This window comes from Aptenodytes patagonicus, chromosome 5, assembly GCF_965638725.1.
Source record: "Aptenodytes patagonicus chromosome 5, bAptPat1.pri.cur, whole genome shotgun sequence".
In the NCBI taxonomy this organism is placed as follows: Eukaryota; Metazoa; Chordata; class Aves; order Sphenisciformes; family Spheniscidae; genus Aptenodytes; species Aptenodytes patagonicus.
The window spans coordinates 29,634,886-29,657,495 of record NC_134953.1 but is presented as its reverse complement, the minus strand read 5'-3'; positions in this window follow the sequence as shown (position 1 = coordinate 29,657,495).

Here is a 22,610-nt window from a genome sequence, read left to right as displayed (position 1 = left end):
AAGAGCTTTGCCATTGATTTTGGAGACAAAGGAGGAAAATAAATAAGAATGGTAGAGAAGTGAGTGGGATTAGGGGAAGTGCTTGAAGATAAGCAAGGCAAGAAGGTAGAAAGCAAAAGACAAAGGCGGGCAGGCAGCACAGGGGAAGAATTAGTTAAGGTCAGGGAACTGGAGGGGACGGCAAAGCAACCAAGGACCCTGACCCAAGGACCCTGACCCACTTTTAGCATTGCAATTTTTCTCCTCTGCTGGGAAAAAAGAAATTAAGATTATTTTCAAATAGCTGGGCAGTAAAACTGGGGCACTGCAACTACCCCCAGCCTGTTACTGCTTGATTCAACCCCACTTGTGTGTTGGCTGGTGGCAGCACAACGGTGGGATTGCAGTAAATACTGTAAGGGGCAATGCTGCAGCTATGTAATGCTTGGTGAAATTGGTCCTTATCCAAAAACCGCAGAGTTCAGGCAATTTAAATATACAGTAGTTTCCAATATTCCCTCGGAAAGATAAAGTCTATGTATGTCTGGTTTTGAAGTAGTAAAATGCCACAGTATTTTTAGTCTTTGTTTGATCAAAGAAAAATGAACCAGATAGACAAGTAAAAAATTACCCAGGAGCTGAAGTCACTGGTGATGTCTTTTATTGCGCTATCATACAAATAGGAAGGATGTTCTTTTCATCTGACATAATGAAAAATGTATACCCTTTTCAAACTCACTGGTATTAATTCTGAACTTAGCCCCAAAAAAACCCCAAACGTTACCTAGAACTTGACAAGTTCTGATTAATTTAATAGGAAAAATTTCTTGATATCAAATACCAGCTACTGCTCAGGAGAAGGTGAAGAGAATATGAATTTTATTTTAAACCCGTCGATTACGTACAAGTAACGATAAAGAGCAATTTTCAGAGTTTTCTCATACCAATATTTATTGTTCATATTAGATTAAACAGGACGGAAGTGTTCATGAGAGGTAGGGACAGTTCACTCCTGAGTAGGTGCAGCTCAGGGCGCTATCCAATCAAGTAGGCAAAATAAGATTTTTATCCCATGTGAAAAATGTTTTCTACTCCAAAATACCAGTGCCTTTGCATCACGGAGGTGTCAGCCAATGCTGGGGCCGCGTTGTGCAAACTATGGGGGGGCACTTTGAGCAAGATGTCATTTGTCCTCCCTTGCTAGAAGTCACGCTCACAAGTCTATGGGGCCGGATGGGATCCACCCGAGAGTGCTGAGGGAGCTGGCGGAGGAGCTTGCCAAGCCACTCTCCATCATTTATCAGCAGTCCTGGTTAACGGGGGAGGTCCCGGACGACTGGAGGCTTGCCAATGTGACGCCCATCTACAAGAAGGGCCGGAAGGAGGATCCGGGGAACTACAGGCCTGTCAGCCTGACCTCGGTGCCGGGGAAGATTATGGAGCGGTTCATCTTGAGGGTGCTCACAAGGCATGTGCGGGACAACCAGGGCATCAGGCCCAGCCAGCACGGGTTCATGAGAGGCAGGTCCTGCTTGACCAACCTGATCTCCTTCTATGACCAGGTGACCTGCCTAGTGGATGAGGGAAAGGCTGTGGATGTGGTCTACCTGGACTTCAGTAAGGCCTTTGACACCGTCTCCCACAGCATTCTCCTCGAGAAGCTGGCGGCTCACGGCTTAGACAGGTGTACTCTGCGCTGGGTCAAAAACTGGCTGGACGGCCGGGCCCAGAGAGTTGTGGTGAATGGAGTTACATCCAGTTGGCGACCGGTCACGAGCGGTGTTCCCCAGGGCTCAGTATTTGGGGCCGATCTTGTTCAATATCTTTATCGATGATCTGGGTGAGGGGATCGAGTGCACCCTCAGTAAGTTTGCAGACGACACCAAGTTGGGCGGGAGTGTTGATCTGCTCGAGGGTAGGAGGGCTCTGCAGAGGGACCTGGACAGGCTGGATCGATGGGCCGAGGCCAACTGTATGAGGTTCAACAAGGCCAAGTGCCGGGTCCTGCACTTCGGCCACAACAACCCCATGCAGCGCTACAGGCTTGGGGAAGAGTGGCTGGAAAGCTGCCTGGCGGAAAAGGACCTGGAGGTGCTGGTTGACAGCCGGCTGAACATGAGCCGGCAGTGTGCCCAGGCGGCCAAGAAGGCCAATGGCATCCTGGCCTGTATCAGAACTAGTGTGGCCAGCAGGAGTGGGGAAGTGATGGTGCCCCTGTACTCGGCACTGGTGAGGCCGCACCTCGAATACTGTGTTCAGTTTTGGGCCCCTCACTACAAGAAGGACGTTGAGGTGCTGGAGCGTGTCCAGAGAAGGGCAACGAGGCTGGTGAGGGGTCTGGAGAACAAGTCTTATGAGGATCGGCTGAGGGAACTGGGGTGGTTTAGCCTGGAGAAAAGGAGGCTGAGGGGAGACCTCATCGCTCTCTACAACTACCTGAAAGGAGGTTGTAGCGAGGTGGGTGTCGGTCTCTTCTCCCAAGTAACTAGCGATAGGACGAGAGGAAATGGCCTCAAGTTGCACCAGGGGAGGTTTAGATTGGACATGAGGAAAAATTTCTTTACTGAAAGAGTGGTTAAACATTGGAACAGGCTGCCCAGGGAAGTGGTTGAGTCCCCATCCCTGGAGGTATTTAAAAGACGAGTAGATGAGGCACTTAGGGACATGATTTAGTGGGCATGGTGGTATTGGGTCGATGGTTGGACTCGATGATCTTAGAGGTCTTTTCCAACCTTAATGATTCTATGATTCTATGATTCTAAGTCCAGTTGGAGACCAGAAACAAAGTGGTATTGGTGTACGACTGGGGACAGACACCCACAGTTAAGTGACTTTCCCAGGGTCGCACAGCAAGTCTATGGCAGAAATAAAACCTGGAATCAGATCTCTTGGGTCCCATCCAGTTCCTTAACCAGAAAATGCTCTTGCAACATCCTGTGCAAGCAAAGTCTATGCACATGTAGCAGCCCCTGCAAAGCAGACCCCGAGCTACAGTAACAGCAGGCTCTTGGGTCTCCTTCGGGGTCTTACTCGGCACTTTTTAAAGCTGACGGTGAAAGTCCTGCTGAATTGAATGGCCAACAGTCAAGCCCTGAGGTGCTTTCATGCTAATTATGTCTTTCATTTCATTTTGCATGACGTCAGTGAAAATGCATTCCTAGCACACAGCCCTTCGTGGTTCTGAACCTAGTGATGGCCATATCTAGCCCATGTTTATAGCCTTGCCTTTGTACCTTATTAGTGCACCTTTACACTGCAGTTAAGGAGAAGCATATGCTTTCACATGCAGATTTTTATAGCAATTCATAAAGGCTTCTTTTGAGCTATGATTTATCATAAAACACAGTAGAAGTTAGTGAAATTTTGAGCTGAATTTGGAAGGCAAAAGAAGATCCCTCCCAAAATACAGTTTAGGGATATATTACTGCATCCACAAAGTATTCCCAAATAAATGGGAAATACAGTTCCTGGCTGTGCCACTGGGTGGTATGTGATTGAGGTGCAGCCAGAGAGAGCCTGGGGAAACTCTTCTGACTCTCAGTGCAGGTACAGTGGAGAAGTTTGCATTCACTGCGTTGCAGCCACGAACTCTAGAGTTAATGCATTTACAGTTTATATTTGGTAATTAGTTTGGTAGTAGACCACACATTCTTACTTTTGAGTGTGGTCACCATTGATCAGATATACATGATCCAGAAGCTGAAGGCTTTTGCTGCAGTGTGTAGGTAATTGCATTCATAATTTAATATTCAAGGGAATGATGGAATGAAAAAAAACCCACCAGCCACAGCCTGGGTTCTTGTGATACTGAGATGCATGGAAACAAGGGGAAAGACAACTTAAGGTCTTGGTTTTGTCTCAAATTTGCATCAGAAATCACAATTTTATTAGAATTAGCTTTGGCAGAGTTAATACCACTGCTCCCATGGTTTAAAAAATGTCAGTGTGAGCAAGTGATTGTAAGCAAGCGGCCCTTTGAGTGTGGAGTCTGACACACTCAAACACTGGAGGAACAAGGACTTGCAAAAGAGTCTGACTATGCAGAAAAAATTAATAGGATTTATATTTTGAGTTTGAAGTCCAAATTAAGAAAAGAGCATAAAATTGTAAAATAGTGAGAAGAAAATCTTTCGAAAACAGTTAGCAAGCTGTGTGATACTCTGTACAGAGAAGGATTTTGCTTACATGCAGTGTGGAAATGCTCAGCTGATTGTCCCTTTAGGGCAACGTTAGACCCTGAATCAGGAAAGACACCCCACACACAAACATCCTAAAGGGCTTTCCTGATGACCGATACCTTCCTGAACTGGGGCCATAAGGTTTGCCTTTCATTTGAATTTATAGCTCAACATGGGTTGAATTGGTTCCTTTTGACCTTTTCTTTCTGTGCCCATCCCACCTGCACGACCCTGACCCCCCACCCTGAACTAGCAACTTATTCCAGAGGCACATGCTGCAGAGGTGAGCAAGTTGGGTCCAGAAAGGCTGGAAACCATGGACCCGATGGATGTGCAGGGATAAAAATGCCTGCAGCCACTCCTGATACTGGTTTGGGCATGTTTTTTTTAATCACAAGCCAAAGTGGGCTTTGCCCTGGAAATTGCATTGCACACAGAGAAGCAGACATTTGTAGATCAGAGACCAAGATGCACTAGTTGAAAGGGCACATCCTCTCTCTTGCAAAAGGGCCTTGCAAGCAAAACAGGTGTTTATTGTTTCATGCACTTTCATGGTAGAAATCCTGTCTTCAGGTTAGGAAGATGAAGCAAATGATGGTCTCACGTTTGCATTTGATTTGTCAGCTGGGATATTTAAAATACTTTTCTTCTGTGTACTCAGTATTGCTTAGAGGCAAAAAGAGAAAAATAGGTGGAAGCAGCTATGAGCTGCTCCTGTATGGAGTCTGGATGTACAGATTTCCAAAGTTTCTTGCCTAGCCTGTGAAGCACTAGCCATGCTTTCTATGGACCTATCATGTTTGCACTCTTTTTTTGCATAAGAATAAGATGAAGATCTCCTTAGTGACCATGCCTCCTTTATTAATCCTCCCAAGTGTGGCTGCTATTCAAATTCAGACCCGTTTTCTATCCCAACTCTTTATATCCTCTCTCCTGGAAGGTGTGCCCTGCCTTCCGGGTGAGGGCAGGAGCCTGCGAGAACCTCATCCCAGCGATTCCCCACAGATTTAGTGATGTCAGAGACAGGTCAGGGCTTCTCAGCAGAAAAATGCAATTTTCCCATCCCAAGGATGATGGGCTGGACTCAGACCTCTCTTGCCGTAGGAAGGGACAAAGCTGGGAGCTCTGGACATCCAGACTTCTTTCCTCTTCTGACATTTGCTAGGTTTTTATTAGGGTCACCTGTATGTTTTGTTTTACTGGAGTAGCATAGTGTAGGCTTCTGCATGCTTGAATTACTGTGTTTCTGTTTCAGCAAGGGTGCTTCTGGGTATGAGCTGTTAATGTGCTCATCACGGCAGTACAGTGCAGTGGAGGGATGACCTGGCTCAAACTCCTCTGGAGCGGGCGCAAGCGTGGTCCCCAGCGAGACCCTGCGGTTTGCTCAGTACTCTAAAGGCAATCACACTATTTCGGTTTTCTCCTTCGGCACATCTATTACCGTACGTCTCTTTCTCTCTTTCACTCCATTTTGGTGCTCTGCTTGCATTTTCTTAGATAAAGGTGGAGGTCTGGTCCCACATGTTCCAGGTCAGCGGGACACTACAAAGGCTTTCACTTCGAGCAGCAAAGGAGGCTGTGTTTGCTGGGGAGGGAAGGGGACAGGCTCTGTTTTTTACAAACTGAAAGATCTGTCTGCTGAAGCTTTTTTTTTTATCAGAAGAATCTTTTTCCATGCTTCCCCCCTCTTTATCTCTCTCAGTAAGGGGCAAACAAGGAAGGAGACAGTTTTCTAGGATTTACACTGCATGAACCTTTCCTGTCCGCAGTCAGTTTTACCAGTAGATCCTTATCCGAACCTCTGGGGTGGAGGTTTCCTGCAGGTGGAGGCAGAAACATAATATTTTCGTATTTCAGGGAGGGATTTTTTTATTTTCTAACAGTTTTCTTGCACAATAATAATCCCCACCGCTTTGCAAGATCCTTGTCGTAAAAGACTTCTGGGATGGATTAAACCCCTTGGCACCTCCTCAGTGATTAATCAATCTCAATAGGCATTTATTGCTTTGTTCACTACAGTGCAGGAGAGATTATCCCTTAAATATACTTGACTCTTTTGGTACCATTCAATTACACCAAAAAGAGCCCCAACACATATACAATTATTTTGAACTACTTCTCCAGCGAGGAGCAATTGATCTTTGAGAGTCTCTTCCTCTTCTTGTTATGCTGATTAATAGCCTTGGAGTTAGTCCCTGAGAGGAAAACATTTCCAAAAATAGATGACAGTTTCCATCTTCATATTTTAATCCCTTGAGGGCCCTTTACATCCACAAAGAAGCCTAGAGGAATTTTCCCATTTCTCCCCATCTTTTTTAACCTTGCCACCTCCATGATGGAGCCACCCAGCTCCCAGCACAGGGGAACAAAGTGAGAATTGTCAGCGCCTCTTTGCTCCCTTCCTCCATGAAGCAGAGGTCGGGTCACAGAGAGATGGACGGCTGGAGCTCTTCTCCCCCCGAAGGCTCACAGGTGCTGGGGGGCATGGGACAACCTGCAGCAGAAAGGAATTTGTCCATGTGGTGTAGATTTTTAATGCTGCTGAATTGTGATATTGATCTCACCCTCCCTCCTTAGGGAGGAAATAACTTGAGTGGTTCACAGCAACTTGCACTGATGTAACCCACGGAGGTACTTCATGACATCTTCAGAGCATGTGTTTCGGAAAAGTGCTGGTGGTTTTGCCAGTTCCCTGTTGCTGGTCCCTGTCAGCACAGCTCTCAAAATCTGTATTTCTATACTACCATTGGTTTGGAGTTTGGTTCACCCATGACACCTTCTCTGCTACTGAAGTTGGCCAGCCAGGACTGCATCACCCAACACAGAGGTCTCTGCATTAAGGAGAGGGTCATGCCGAGCCATGCCAGACCGATTCATCACAGCATGTGCTGCTGTAAGTGCACTACTGGGGCTCTGGGGCAGGTTAAAAGATGTTTCACCTCCCCTTAGGGCCACCCTGTGTGTGCCTGCGTCCCATGAAAGGATGTCAATGTCCTCATGATGAGACACCACTCCAGGGAAGGACAAACAGTGTCAGAAACCAGTGGCCATGGCAGGGGAGGAGTGAGAGAGCCCAGTGCTTCCCAAGCAACTCTCCTCCAGTGCGGAGAGAAGCTCGAGCATCACACTTGCCTATTGCGGTGGAAATTCCTGGGTAAATAATGACAGAAACCCCAGGAAGGGGGAGAGGGTTGGTGGCAAAGAGGGGGAAGGCAACGCAATGAATTGCAGAGTGTGGCCTGGGGAACCCACCTTCCTGCTGGAGACAAGCCCATGCAATTTCCTAATTTTAAACATGAGTCTTATATCTAATTGAACATTTATAGCCATTCTCATGGCAAGCAGATGAGTCTGCTAGTCATTTTGGGATTGTGTATTGTAGTTACTCTTATCCTAGGAAATTTTTTTACTACTATCCCATACCAAATGAAAATAGCCAGAAGGAAGAGGTGACTGTAAATCTCAGACCTTCCCATCAACCATGAACAAATAAAATCTACTGTCTAAGCAAAGCAATGCTGCAAAAACATCCACTGGCAGAATGTACAGAATTGGAACAAGCTACTCTCTGGACCATACGTTTACAGGGGAGCCTCGGAGCAACCAGTCCTGCTCAGACATTCAGGCTTTGAGGCTTTACCTCCATTACCGCATGCCACAGCAGATGTGTAGCCGCTTCAATGAAACACTTAATGGAGACGGGCAGATCTGCCACCTGCATTCCCGTAGTGGAGGATGTGGTCCTGCATGAGCATAGGTCCAGCATCCTCCCTGCACCACCCCTGACACCGGGGAACCACACGGCAAGCCCAGGTTACCACCACAGCAAGTGGTGTGGGGCCAGCCGAGCTCTCCAGAGTAGCTCCCTGTGTGCTGTGCAGGGGCGCGGGTCGAGGGCAGCACGGGACGGGCTGCGGGGAGAGAAGGGATGCAGCTGACAGGGTTTGCATTGCCATGACATCGCACTGTCGTGGTGATTTCAACGAGGAATTGGCTCCTTTGGTGCAAATGATACCACACCTCAGGTCCTGCTCATGAAACAGTTTGCTCTTGCCTGGAGAGGTGCAGGGCTGTTTGCTTTCTGCGTCTCAGCTTAGGGCATGCAAGCCCCGGTGCTGTGCAAGTGCCAATGCTGCACATGTTTTCCCTTTAAAGGAATAACATAGTGTCAGTTTGCAAACAAAATAATGATCTTTTGTTACTTTTCAGGAAATGATTTTTAATATACTTTATTGAAGCAAGGGAAAAACAATTTAATTGTGAGAGCTGCTATGAACCATATTTAACCTCCAAAGTACTAAACGGAGTGTTTTCAGATAAGTTATAGTTTTTAATCTAAGTTAAACCATTATGTACATAAGCACTATGTTTTTGCTATTCTAATAACTGCCAGCTTGGACTTACCAATTCTTTTTTCATCATCTTTTTTGTCTCCCAAGACAGACTGCTCCATCTGAACTTTAAGCAATATTTTACATTTTATTCTTCTTCATTTCTTTTCTACAATGCGCAGTGCAATACTGTATTCTTAAATCCGAGCATGATTTCCCTCAGCATATCTGTAACTTACTGGCTTTCCTAGGAGTTTCAAAATTTCTGAATAAAATTCCTGCTTTTGAGAAGTGCATGCAAGTGGTCGCATTTCATCTGTCCTTGATGGCACCCAGTGGTCTGTTGTTAGTTCAACACTGATTAATATTTTACATATACTTTACTAGCACTTGAAATTAAGTTTCTTCCCTGCAAAGATTAATTACTGAAGGAATGGTATTGAAACCATATTATTCTCATACTTCATTTGGGGAGATAATCTTGGTAAAACATGAAGTTAATTACGTGACAGCAATGGAGAGGGTTTAAGACTTACACCGATTTCCCTGCCCTTTGAATAACTGTCCTTAGGTTGCAACAAAACACTCTACAATAACAATTTCATGTGCGAGAGGCAAAAAAGAACATTTTAAGAAAGAAAACTTGACTTTTTAGTTTATCTTTACATAAACATCACATTATTGCGACTCCTTCCCAGTACTTTATATATCCACTGTGCCTTTCATGCAAAGACCCATAACTGCTTTACAACCATTAATTAATCAAAGTTTCTCAACAGGCCTGTCTGTAGGTCAGGTCTGAGTGCCCTGGCTGCAGGAGAGGCAGGTCAGGCACAAATAGGTTAAGACAGGGAGGGAAAGGGCAGAGACGAGACAAGAGCCCCGGAGATCTGTGCTGCTTCACCCCGGGCACGACTCACAGTCAGGTCATCCTTACAAGAAGTATATTAATAAGTCTTGTTTATTCCCACATCCGGCGATCTTTGTTATTAAAAAATACATCAGAATCCCATACTCTGTTCCCAGCAAGCAATAATCCAGAGACAGTAATTTTAACAAAGCTTTTTTTCTTAAGCATTTTCTCCACCTTTCCAGAGAAATCATAGAATCATAGAATAGTTTGGGTTGGAAGGGACCTCTAAAGGTCATCTAGTCCAACCCCCCTGCCATGGGCAGGGACATCTTCAACAAGATCAGGTTGCTCAGAGCCCCATCCAACCTGACCTGGAATGTTTCCAGGGATGGGGCATCCACCACTTCTCTGGGCAACCTGTGCCAGTGTTTCACCACCCTCAGCGTAAAAAATGTCTTCCTTATATCTAGTCTAAATCTACCCCCCTTTAGTTTAAAGCCATTCCCCCTTGTCCTGTCGCAACAGGCCCTGCTAAAGAGTTTGCTGCCATCTTTTTTGTAAGCCCCCTTTAAGTACTGATAGGCTGCAGTAAGGTCTCCCCAAAGCCTTCTCTTCTCCAGGCTGAACAACCCCAACTCTCTCAGCCTTTCTTCACAGGAGAGGTGTTCCATCCCCCTGATCATTTTAGTGGCCCTCTTCTGGACCTGCTCCAACAGGTCCGTGTCTTTCTTATGCTGAGGGCTCCAGAGCTGGACACAGTACTCCAGGTGGGGTCTCACCAGAGCAGAGTCTGGTGAACAGAGTCCGAAATGAACATTCCTTCTCACGCTAACCACTTTTCAAGTGCACTCCAGGGATGACTACAGTGCCTAGTCCCTATCCCACAGCAGCACCAGCAGCTACTGGCATTGCCCAATAAATGACAAAAAGCTGTGAGCACAGGTTTGGCACTACAGGGTTCAGGGGCCCGAATGGAGTTGTTATATCTCAACTTTTATTCTGTCTTTTTCTAGTTAATTCTTAATATCATTTACCAAGTGATATTGACTCAACAATATTAAGTTTAAAGTTATCCCTACAGAACAGGAGATAAACAGCTAATCAGAGCAAACACCTTGCTGAAAGGGCAGCAGCCATTAAATGGCCTATGCAACGTTGTTCTCTCCTGCCTCTGTGTTCCCCTGCCCAGGCTGTATGAGGCTGGCAAATGAGGCTCACGTATCTCATGTCTTGCTCACTTACATACTCTTCCCCTGGAGGTATGGCACTTAGCTAGCGTGACTTCCAAGCCCTTCTCTCTCTGCAGGATGGTGGACCAACTTCACTCTCCAAGAGTCCACCCCTCTGTGGAATTCCTTCCCATCCGTGATAGGAAGACAACATTTTTCCCTTAGGATGACTTCTTTTAGCATTTCCACCTGTCTCAGTTCTCTTCCAAACACTTTTTAAGTATTCTCAGTCTCTAAAAGATCTCAGATTTTTTTGGATTCTGGGCCTTTCAGTGTCCTTCAAGAATATTATCACTCATCTTGCTATGTTGAAGTCAGTGACTATGTATCCACAACCTCAATTGTGTTGAGCCCAAGTTGTGGGGTTAGTATGCTGTGAGCAGGTCTGTTCTCAGGGAGATGCTGTCTTCCAAGCAGTATTAGCACCATCAGTTTTAGTCTACAAGCAAGAAGGTCTGCACAAACAGGCCCATCACTGAGAAGATCTGTCCCCACATCGGAGCAGACACCCTGTCAAACACTAAAGCCATTAGACCTGCTTCAGCTGCAGTCCCTCTGGCTCTTGCTAAGATGACCTCTCTCTTTATCACCTTCTAAACACTCAGTGGCTTCACTTCTACAATCTGTCCCCTCCACAACCCACGGAGAGGTTTCCACCTTCATTACAGGAGCCTGCACATGCCACTGGTGATTTCCTCCAGAGCTTCTGGACAAGGAGGTGCTCCCCTGGGGATCATTTGCTCTGATCTGAAAGGGTCCTTTCAGCAAGCAAGGATAACAGGATGCGTCCCCTAAAAAAGTTGCTACTGACACAGGAATTTATCTCTAGGACATAATCAGTAAACTTTGAAGAAAAAAATACTCTCTTCGGGACTAAAACCATCAGCTTCTAAACTCCTCAGGAGGCTGTAGCACAGGGACACAATATAAGGGAAGAGAAATCAGTGCTGCAATTGCATTTCTACTTTGTAAGTCAAACAGGCATTGTCTTACACAGCCTTTTTCCACTGTAAGTCAGCTTATGACAACGGTTTCTACCAACACCAGCCACGTGCTGGCAGAGGCCCTGTCTCTTGCTTGAAGATAAAGATTACAATAGCATCTGGGTGGAGGCCTGGGCGAGGAAATGCTTCCTACAGCATCTCTCGGGATGTTGTCCGGAGCCCCAGCAGGCATGCCTGAGGTGCCCAGGGGCCGACGCTCCTGCTGGGATTTGCAACGCCCGACCACCGAGCACGCCAGCGGCCAGGTCTCATGTCTCAGGAAAGAGAAGAGCCCTTCCAGAGGCCGGTGGGTAACTCCACTCATGTTGGTTGCAGGGCTCTGCCACCGCACTGGCCGGCATGGGGCCACGGTGGGAAGCGGGTCTTATTGCTTCCATGTATAGTTGCAAAAAATGGAGATGCTGAAAGACTTTGCAAGGTCGTGGCCAGGAATAGAGGACTTGGTCCTGCTTCATGCTGAGCACTCTTTTTCTAAATCAGCCAAGTCCTTAAGTGTGTGAGTAGCCCTAATGAAATCAGCAGGATTACTCCTGTGCTTAAAGTTAAATGCATATATAAGTGCTTCGCTGGACCAGAGCCAGGACTCGGGGAGAAAATGCTGCGCCGCTCACTGGCATCCTGAGGGGCCCCATCCCTGAACCCCAGAGGTGGCCGTGGGTCTCCCGACAGAAGAAGCTCCATCACCAGATGCCAGATGCATCCAATGGCAGTGCCTCCCTTGAGCACAGCTGTGTGAGGGCCTTGCAAAAGTTTGGGAACTCCCCAGTTAGAAGAGCTATAGGACCCCGTCACCTCCGTGCAAGCAAGTCTCACTGGTGCCTCCCGCCAAAATAAGTCACACTGCTGCCAGCAGATGGTGGCACGCCTGCCCTGGATAGATGAGCGCTACCCCCCAGACTTCGCCGAAGTAAACTCTTTACGTATTGCTTGTCAGTCCTGCTGTCAGATATGCTCACAGTGCAGTGTATTCACATTTTTCCCTCCCTGACCCTCAACATCTCAATTTTCTGTCTGCCTTTGAAATCTTGGCTAATTAGGAGGCTACATGTTCCCTGTGAGACTGGCCTTTTGTGCAGAGTTTGTAATTAGAGTGACTGTGCAGTGCTCTATTAATTGCAAGAATTGTGATTTTTAGATTAATGAGTTAATTGCTAATATCTGCATACGACATTCCCTCAAGATGTATTACATTACAGTAAATAAACCTTGTGTCTGGAATGGCAGACATTAAAGGAAACTGCCGTGATTGGTTTGAATACTTTAGATAGCTAAAATAATATTTACTCAAAACACAATGTGTGTAAAACTGGATTTCAGAGCCTTTTCTTTCCCCCAGCCCCCCTCACTAGATAACATTTATATTTGATAGCTCGCAGACAGGAGCTGCCAGGATGCTGCTCTTCCCATAGAGGTCCTCCACCGCCTCCCCAGCCTGTCCTCCTGACACAGTCGAACCCTCCCCAGCTTCCACCGTGGGCCCTCCATCTCCAATTACACTTCGTATCTCATTTAGACTTTATCCCACATGCTGCATTTTGTCTTTGTTTCCTCCTAAAGGGGTGCTCCAGCAGCCTGCAGCAGTTGCTGTCATCCCTATATGCGTCCCCAGCCTGCAGCGCAGCAGCACGCAGGAGCCAGGGAAGAGCTGAAGCTGCAGAAGTTGCAACAGGATGGAGGGAATTATCCATATTTAAACTCCCAAGCCACTCCTGCTTAACTGTTGTGGAAAAATCCCATTGGAAATGTAACAGGCAGAGCTAGCCAAGACCTTGGTAACAGCTGAGTGATTTTCATCAGACAAGTAGCTGTTTGCTGAAAAGTGTAATTTTGGTACAGCTGAAACTAGTTGCAAATTCATCATGATTTCAGGAAATAGTCTCATGTAGAAGAAAAGCCCCAAATGAAAAAGTTTCACAGTTTTCCAGTTTGATATTTTCTAGATTAAGTGCCTCTTTTTGTTTTGAAAATGAAATTTCATTTAGATATTTATCTAAATTAAATAAAAACCTGCAGAGAATGAACGTAAATGCTGGTTTGCATGACACAAACCCTTCTGGGTTGGCTCAGAGTAGTTCTTTCCTTTTTGTACTGTTTATTTGTTTAAACAAAACCTAGGCTCTATCCGAAACAATTTCCCAGGATTTTAGTTTAGTCCGCAGGCTGAGTTATTCACATGAGTTATTCTCTTACTTGATAATGCATAGAGATAAAGGGAGGATGGGTTGATTCCAGTAACGAGCAACTTACTTTCTGCTTGGCTCTGTATCAATATCCAATATACTTCTTAGAGGCATAGAGAAAAGTTTATATGGAAATATGTCATTGCATTCATGCTTTTTAAAACTCCTGTTTGCTTGTGCTGCTGAAAGCCAATACAACTCAAGCGCTGAAGACTGCTCCCCCCCAGCTCCCCCTGCACACCTTCTTCCTGGCAAACTGTGTTACCTATCAATTTCCCAGGGAGACACGAAACACCAAAGGCAGCTGTGCTACTCATACACACCTTTTTACATTTAAAAGTTCCACTTTTGTGCTGCTGGAGCATGAGGCTAATGTGGTAGAGACTAATTCCAATGAATACAGTCTCGTATTAATGGGTTCGGGTTGCGTTTGGCCTTGGGATGCTTTGAAGGGAAGCTCTTTCACCAGGCTGATACGGCATGCAATTTGGGCACTGTCCTTGAGCCTCATGTGCAAGCAGAGCTGAGAGTTGTTTTTACCACCATACATAAGTCACCAGGCTGCAGCCAGCCCCGGTAGCCACCCTAGAAGCTCTGGTGACACTGAGGTGGGACGCGTGCGGGCTCTTACCGGGGAGAGGCAGCTGCCAGCTGCTGCCCGTGCTTGGCACAAGACACCTTCCAACGTGAGTGTGAAAGGGCACAGATGTCTTTTTGTTCTGAAAGGCACTGGGCATGGCTGGGCTGCTTTATGGCTCCTCTAGCAACAGTCATTCTGTCTTACCTGTTTTCTCATTTGCTGTGAAATGTCAGGACTGGATGGACAAGGAGGGCTGGATGTGGGGTGCTGGGGCCAAAATCTTCAGTGTTAGGTTTTGTGAAAAATTTGGCATTAAGGCCAATGGTGAGGCATCTGATAGGACTGATGCTCACTAGCTTCCTTGACAAGAATCACTCCAGACTTAGCCTCTATAGCTTTAGGTACCTGATTTTTACATAAGATGGTTCATTACATGAATTAAAACTTCCTTCGAAAACAGCATTAATGACAATTGAAAATCCTCTTCACATGTCGAAGTATTTTAGATTTTATCATTTTGACCCTGGTTAGTCAAAACTTCAGACTGCTTTCCCAAGAAGAGCAGCTGTCCGTATTGCTACACATTTGTGCATATGGTCATGTAAAGACACATGCTTTAGAGAGAGGATTGCATGGTGGCTGGGCATTATTCTGGTTTGGGAGATCTGTCTGTACCTCAGATATCCACCCAAGTACTACTGTACCTCCCAGGGCTCTTCATGGTCGATACTGTGTATGCCCTTACTAAAACCTTTGAGATACAAAGGTATTGTAGCAGAGGCCATACAAGTATGCAAGATGAAAAGAAGGACATGTCCCAGACAATGAAGGGTCCCAAACCAGACCACAGTCTATATACACATTTGGTACCTATGACATATCTCAGTGGTATTAACTCAAAAAGTCACCTTGGGATGTCCTGAGTCTCAACAGGTTCTCTGTCTCTGAACCACATGGAAGCTGGACTCCAGGCACTTCAGACTCACTCTTGCATTGCCAATGTGTCAGACAACGTGTAAGCTATCGAGACACTCAAGACATCCTGGATCGATTCTTAGTACATTGAATCCATGAAAAACTTGTTGGCCAAGAAGGATGGAGCAGGTATGAAAGAGAATAGCAGAGAAGGAGTAGTTGACCAGCAACAGATCTCCCGTAGCAGCTGCCTCCGTTGTGCCAGCCCCTTCGCTCTACCTCTTGCCCACCCCCTCCAAGTGGCAACGATTTACATCAGATGCCTTCACTGGGTCCGGTTTTGCTCACCTGGGATGAGGCACCAGACACAAGCAGAAACTTGCTTCTTTTCCCCTAACGTGAGTTCACTGAAATCTGGAAGTCCACCAAGGCTGTGACCATGCTAACGCTCTGAGTATCCTTGATAACCTTTTACAGATACGCATCTAGGGAAACAGCACTGCTTAGAAGCTGGCTGCATTTGCCCATCACCACTGAATACATAGTGCTTGTCAAAACATGATGTAGAAAAGTATCAGAAACATCTCTTACTGGAACCTCCCTAAAAGCAAGGCAGAAGAGCCTATGTACAAAAATGCAGGGCCCAGCAGAAGGTTGGTTGCATCACGTGTCTCCGCAAAGATGCTGGAACAAACAGGAGCATGCATTCTGTCTCTGTCTTTTGGGAGATTTTTTTCCTGACCACAGATCCTGGGCATCAGGATTTCCTGGGGATTTAATGGCGAAGGTTGAAGGCATTTCTCTGACCGCCCTTTTCGGAAGTCTAATCAGGAAATAGGAACATAAGAGACCAGATTTTCTGTGCCTTTTATCTTTAAAGGACTGGATTTCTACAGCTTATTTATTGCCGACAAAAAAGTAAAAATGCTTACTTAGAAACTAAGAACTGGTCTTCACTGCAAAGGTCTGTTGCTTTAACATAATTTCTGTTAAAGCAGCAAAAATCCTTGTGGGGACACAATTCAATCGCTGAAAGAAATGCATATACCAGTGCAGCTTGTTCCAGTTCGGAAAGTAAAATAAGCAAGATGGTACAGGGCGTGTTTACACCGGTATAATTATATCACAGTAGGACTTCCAGTGTATAACTGTTTCAGTTTAAAAAAAAAAAAAAAATCATCTCTCTAGCTGTCACTGCTATAACTGTAGCACTGTTCTCGGGCGGACTGTCCTTTCAACACATGCAATCTGGCAGTGAGCAGCTTTTGGAAGTATTGTCTGAGATTTGGCTACGGTGCTTTGTTTTCCCATAAGCAATCCTTCCTTCAAAATGAAGAGAAAGGGTGAGTGCAGGTAGCTTTGCTGCTTGTGCATGGGTGTAATCACTCCCAAATGCCCGATTGGCCTCCAAGACCATGTCCCTTCTTTAAATTCCCAGTTAGAGATGGTGGCAGTCCCTACTGGTGATTGTGTCCGTCGCAGGAGGCTGTGTTTGGTCGCTCTGGGTTATTTAGATTACAGTGGCAGGTACAAGGCTCATGCAGCTCAGACCCCTTTGTACTGTACCGGCACCATATAAACGCCTGGCAATCCACGGGCGCTGCCTTATCTGCATTTACCTTGCTCAGTCTTGAGCTGACACCACGCTTGCTACGTCTCTGGTGACCAGAGCGATTTAAGACACAATTGTACTATCAATGAAATGCAACTTTTGCCTTCCAGGCACTTAAATCCTTGGAGGACCTCGTTCAGGGCTGCACTGCTTCAGTTTTATGCCAGTAACTTCCTAATTAGCATAAAAACGAAAGACCGGTGCTCTGGTGAATAGGATGCTGGCCGGGGACGGGTGAAACCCAGCTTCTCCCTGACCTACCAAGGGACTTTGTGTGAGTCACTTCATCCCTTTTCCCCCGGTATTTCTTTTGACTCTTCAGACTGCAGGTGCTTTGGGACTGAGATGATCTTCCTAAAAGCAGTCAGTGTAAGAAGGACAAGGTCAGATCTGCTGTTTGGGCCAGCTCTGGTCCGCCTCGTCCCATCTCTTGTCTCCAACAAGGGTCGCAATGGATGCTTCAGGACAAACTGAGAAACAGCAAATACCCTTCTAGCTTCCAGTAACCAGTAGCATGAGGATTCCCTGAACCCAGAGACCGTGTCTAGATGGCCATGTGTAGTAACCACTGATGGATATGTAGCCCATGATTTTATTTCAGCCCCATTTAACCCACGATATAATTTGGCTCCACAGCATTTTGGGGGCAGGATGTTGCGCAATTTAATTTTCTACTACAAGAAAAGAGTCTCGCTTTTAAAACCTGATACCTAATTGTGATTCGATACATTCTTCTGTTACAAGAATTAGTGAATACTTGTTCCCTATTCCCTTTCCTGTACCCTTCAGGTTTTTATAGACATGTGTCATACCCCCTTTGGCCAGCTCTTTTCCAGCCAGATCTCAGATGATGCCCCAGGCGCGACTGTAATTCAAACAGCAAGTGACAGCTAGAATAAGGTGCCGTGAGTTGGCTCCAGCCTGCCTACAATACAGTGCTGAGGAATACAAGCAAAACACGTTTCACTTCAACCACCAGTAATGGCCATGCAGGGCCATTACCAGTGTCCCAGCAAATGGCAGATTACCTGGAAGGCCCAGTTCACCCTTTCATTTTGTTACCAAACTCTTTTCTATTGACATTATAATGTTAAATCTCCCAATAATTGGTTTACAAAACAATAACAAATGTGGAACTAGAGATTGGGTGCTGTAGTATTCCCCATTAAGATATTAAAGTACGCTGAAAGTGCCGGCAATTGAAGCAAGCCAGCGTTTATGGGACGTGAATGTTGAGGAAGCCCACGGCAGATAAGGGGAAGGGAGCGGGAAGGGCTCTGTGTGTCTTTATCTAATAACTATTTGTTTAGAAACACCTGGCACATACATCAAATTAGTGCATCCAAATGCCCTTCAAACTTTAAACCAGACAGATTGATTCAAGAACCTTTCATTAAACTTTCCTGGAAAGATTAAACATCAGCCATGTGTTATATCAGCAGAACAATTCTGTTCACGCGGTGATGACATTAAGATGTTTTATAGAAGGGGTATACAAATGCGTATGCACTCTGTGACGCTTTTCTCCAGACTTGCTTAAGAATATAAACAAATAAAATGGGAAAAAATATACCCCAACAGTTCTGCATAATGATTTCACACACATGCTGGGGGAGGGGGTAAAGCAACAGGATTATCAAAAGAAAAATTTCTTGTATGCTTGCATCCTTTTGCTCATGTTTGCAAAGGGAAATGGATTTGAGAATTTCCCACCGATGTTGAATTCAGTGTCTGTAGTAGGGCAGAAGTAGTATGTATTGCCTCTTTCTAACCGTCAATTCAGTGCAAGAGTTCTCAGCATGTAACTCCTTTTCTTTCTCAACGGGAATAAATTTGCCAAGAAGGGATAACACCAACATATTATGAAAAATATCAGCCAGTCCCTAAATTTGTGCGACTGTGTGAAAATCATTCAAAATCTATATTTAATTTAGTGTGAAGGAAATATGATACCAAGACCATAGTTACATCACAAAACAACTGTTACTATTATGATCAATGTACTATTGAATTAAATTGGTTTATATATTGTATTAGAGTACCCCATGTGTTTTGCTGGTCTTACAACGCACTTGTTGCTGCAGTCGATGCCGGTGGAGGATTAACGTATTCTGATAACGTGTGCGGGTATCCCATTCCCTCCTGGCAGCCCCTCTGCAACCCCACGCTTTTCTCCCCAAGACAACCATGTCCCAGTATTTAACAGAGAAGTATTTAACACCACTGGAGTCTTTTCATCCACATATCCTGCAAAATGCAGCGTCATGGTTCTGGGATTGAAAATCTAGCGCTGTAACCTCTGCTGCACGGTGCACCGAAACAGTAATATATTAACACAAGGTCATAGCCTGACAAATGCTTTTAAGACGGCATAAGCCAGCGCTGCCATAAAACCAGCCCTGCACTCCCTGCCCCGGCTGCTCGTTCCCACCACGTGAGCCTCTCCCCGCGCAAGCACGTGTCTCATGCAGCTGAAGGCAGAACCAGGTTGGGGAACAGATCCAGCTGAAAATAAGCTTTTCCCCCCCCCCCTGGGATTAGCGTTCAGCTGGATCCGTTCCCTGATCCACTTCACCTTGCAGCTGCACAAATGCTCGTGCTGGCAGCGGGAGGAGGCAGCGCAGGCTGGGAGCACATGGCCGGGGCCCAGAGGAGCCAACTGCTTCTTGAGGCACTTGCAGCAGCAGCTGAGCACAAGGCTGCAGACCGGCTATTTTTTTAATAGGCTTGGTTTTCTTTCAAAATTAGAAAGAACTGAGAGAGTTTCTGCACAGACTGCAAGTAACCCACACCTTTCCAACTAAGAGCTCAAAGTACACCATAACCCCGCGGCAGGACATAACCCGGGATGTGCAAGTCCTCTGCCTGCAGAGCTGCTCCTGGAGGCAGAGGGCAGGGCAGGGCAGGCAGGGCAGGCAGGGCAGGCTGGAAGAAGACGATTCGGGGTCTCAGAGCCCCTATAGAGCACACACGACCACCCATGTCAGTTGGGGATCAGAGCCTGGGGGACCTCAAATACCAAGGCAGCATCATTATAAGATAACAAATGAGGACCACCTACCATAAGAAACCCACTTGAAATGCTCCCATGGAAGTGGAGAAGCAAAAATACTGAGAAGTAGTATTCCTGGCAACCTCCGAACTGAAAGCTGCCTTGATGGCTTCTTTTTTTCTATGACAAGCAAGATTCCCCATGCTTTTAAACCAGCAAAAAAAGACAAAACCATTCACCCTCCTTTCTCCGGGTTCCCACAGAGAACTTCTGGCATAAATGAGTCCTTTTCATTTACATTAAGTTAAATACTGTTACGGTATGAAACTCCAGGTCTGTAGCGCAAACCTTTTAAACATGTAAAAAAAAATGTTACAGTAATTAAATACTAAAAACTAATCCTAAAATAGGGGGTGGGGAGTTGCTGATCTAATAAAGATCATACACTGCCTTTAGGAGCAATTTTTTTCTGCCGGTGCAATCCTTCACACTGGATGACATCCTTACAGTAAATTATACAAAAAGTGATCTGAACCACCCTCTTAATGAACTTACTTTTACAGGATTGATACCAAATGCTGGATTGTTGACTTCCCACTAGAAGTAATTGTGCTCGATGGTGCTTGTATACCCGTGCCAGTCTGGTGTGAGATCGAAACTGTAAGAAAAACAACCTGTCTTCTAAATGCTTAGTTACAGAACAGTTTACCAAATATGTTTTGGAACAAATTAATCCCTGGTTTGCATCAGTTACAGCAGTGAAATGAAGGATGTGTTTCTCTTAATGCATTTTAAAGTTAAACTAGAGTACTAATATTAAAATCAGAGTACGCAGTAAAATAAACCAATTAATTTCTCCAGGCTCCAGATTTACACTCACAAAAATCTTTAAGGAAAATTCCTTAATGTATTCATATTCCTGCTTATTGTACCTATATTATAGACAGTTAAACCAAACTGTAGGCTTAAGTTTCTAGATCAAAAGAACTGGTAGAAAAAGAACATTTGCTGCCACCGATTTGTAAAAAAACATGAACACCTTCTTAAACATAGATGATTATTTTAATGAATATCTGTTATAAACTAGCCAACATACCTGTTCAAAACCAGTTACATTTTAAAAACTGGTAAAAAATAAATGGGATATTGACATCGGTGCTGGATATGTGGCGTTACTCAACACAAATTTCATTTCTAATGATCAAACGTGGTCTCTGGCTCAGAAGGATCTAGGCAGGATTTGTGTCTGCCTGTTCCTACATAGCACTGAGTAAGTTGCACAAACACTTGGAGCAGTAAAATAACTGGTCTATTCTAGTCATCAGATACTCACTCTAAATCTGCAGCGAGAGATGCATGCGCTTAAATTTATGCACTGAGAGTCATCCAGCTGAAGTCACTCTGACTCCTCACGCTACATAAAAGCTATGCAGGAGCATCATTTTTGCAGGATCAAGGCCCATATTTCTATCTGCAAATCAACCTCTTTAAGAAAACCAGATTGTAAATTTTTTTTTTTTTTTTTTTTTTTTTTTTAGTTCCTTGCAAGGTCTTGAGAGGTACCAGTGTAGCAGGAGGTGCTGCACTCAGGCCGACGTGTCGCTGAAGTGTAGAGGGAAAGTGTGATTGTGCTCCCAGTTGATGGAGTGCCTCGTCTGACGTGCATTCAGCTGCTTGGAAGCCAGCATGTGGGTCAGGAAACAATGTTTGAACATCACCATTTTCCTGAATACACTGTTAATAGAAATCAAGTTATTCACAAGAAAAGCATGTAATCCCTTACTAAGAATAACTACAAATTCATGAAATGTAACTATTACAGACACAGGGGCTACAGACTTTCTGTTATATTTTAGTAAGTAGTTAAGCTGCAACACTGGACAGTGAGTACTGAAGTTAATTAGCAGCAGCAGGAAGGAGCATTATTTCAGCAAGCGAGGTGAACCCTGGCTGACAGGGAGACAGGGTGCCACCTAAACCTTGCACCCCAAACACCCAGTTCCCATATTGGAAGGACTCATAAGAAGTGCATTTTTTAAAGTTCATTTGGTTTCACAAAAAAATTATGCTGGGAGGGCTTGGTTCCTAAACAGTGCAAATAACTTTTCAGTACAGCTACCGATAGGTTAAAATGAATAGAAGAGAGGGAGAGGAACAGCTTGATTTTGCTTTGCTTTGCAGTTTCAGGACTGTTCTTCTCCTAGCAGGGATTATCTGCACAACCACCCTCAATTATTCCTTAAGGATGGGAGCCTCAGTCTTTTAAAATATAGTTAGAGAAGGAGGAGATGTGGGGAATCTGGCCTTTTAGATCACAGCCTAGTGCCTGAAACATCTGTCCAGAAAGTGGATAAAATACAGAAATAATCCGGAGGAAAGAGGCCAAAAGAGAGGTCTGCGCCCTGCCTGCCCGGGCAGTAGGACAGTCCTCTTCCTTCAGCTCTTATGTCTTTCCCTTGCCCCAAAACCGCTGCTCCCGAGCTCTGGGAAGCCAAAACAGCCCACTCCAAGCACGTGCTGAATTTTGCATAAACCAGTGAGATACTGGAGGAGTTTAAGCTCCTTCAAGGTTGGGCAGCAGATGAATAGAAGTTTTGAAAGCTACAATTTGAAGTTAAAAACCTATCGTTTCAGGCCCCCCACCAAACCTACCGTGTATCTTCTTTCATAGCATCTAATTACAAAGGCTATTTCACACTTGATAAATGTTCAATCGCAATCCAAATAGTTTGAAGAAAAATCCACGTGCCTGAGGAT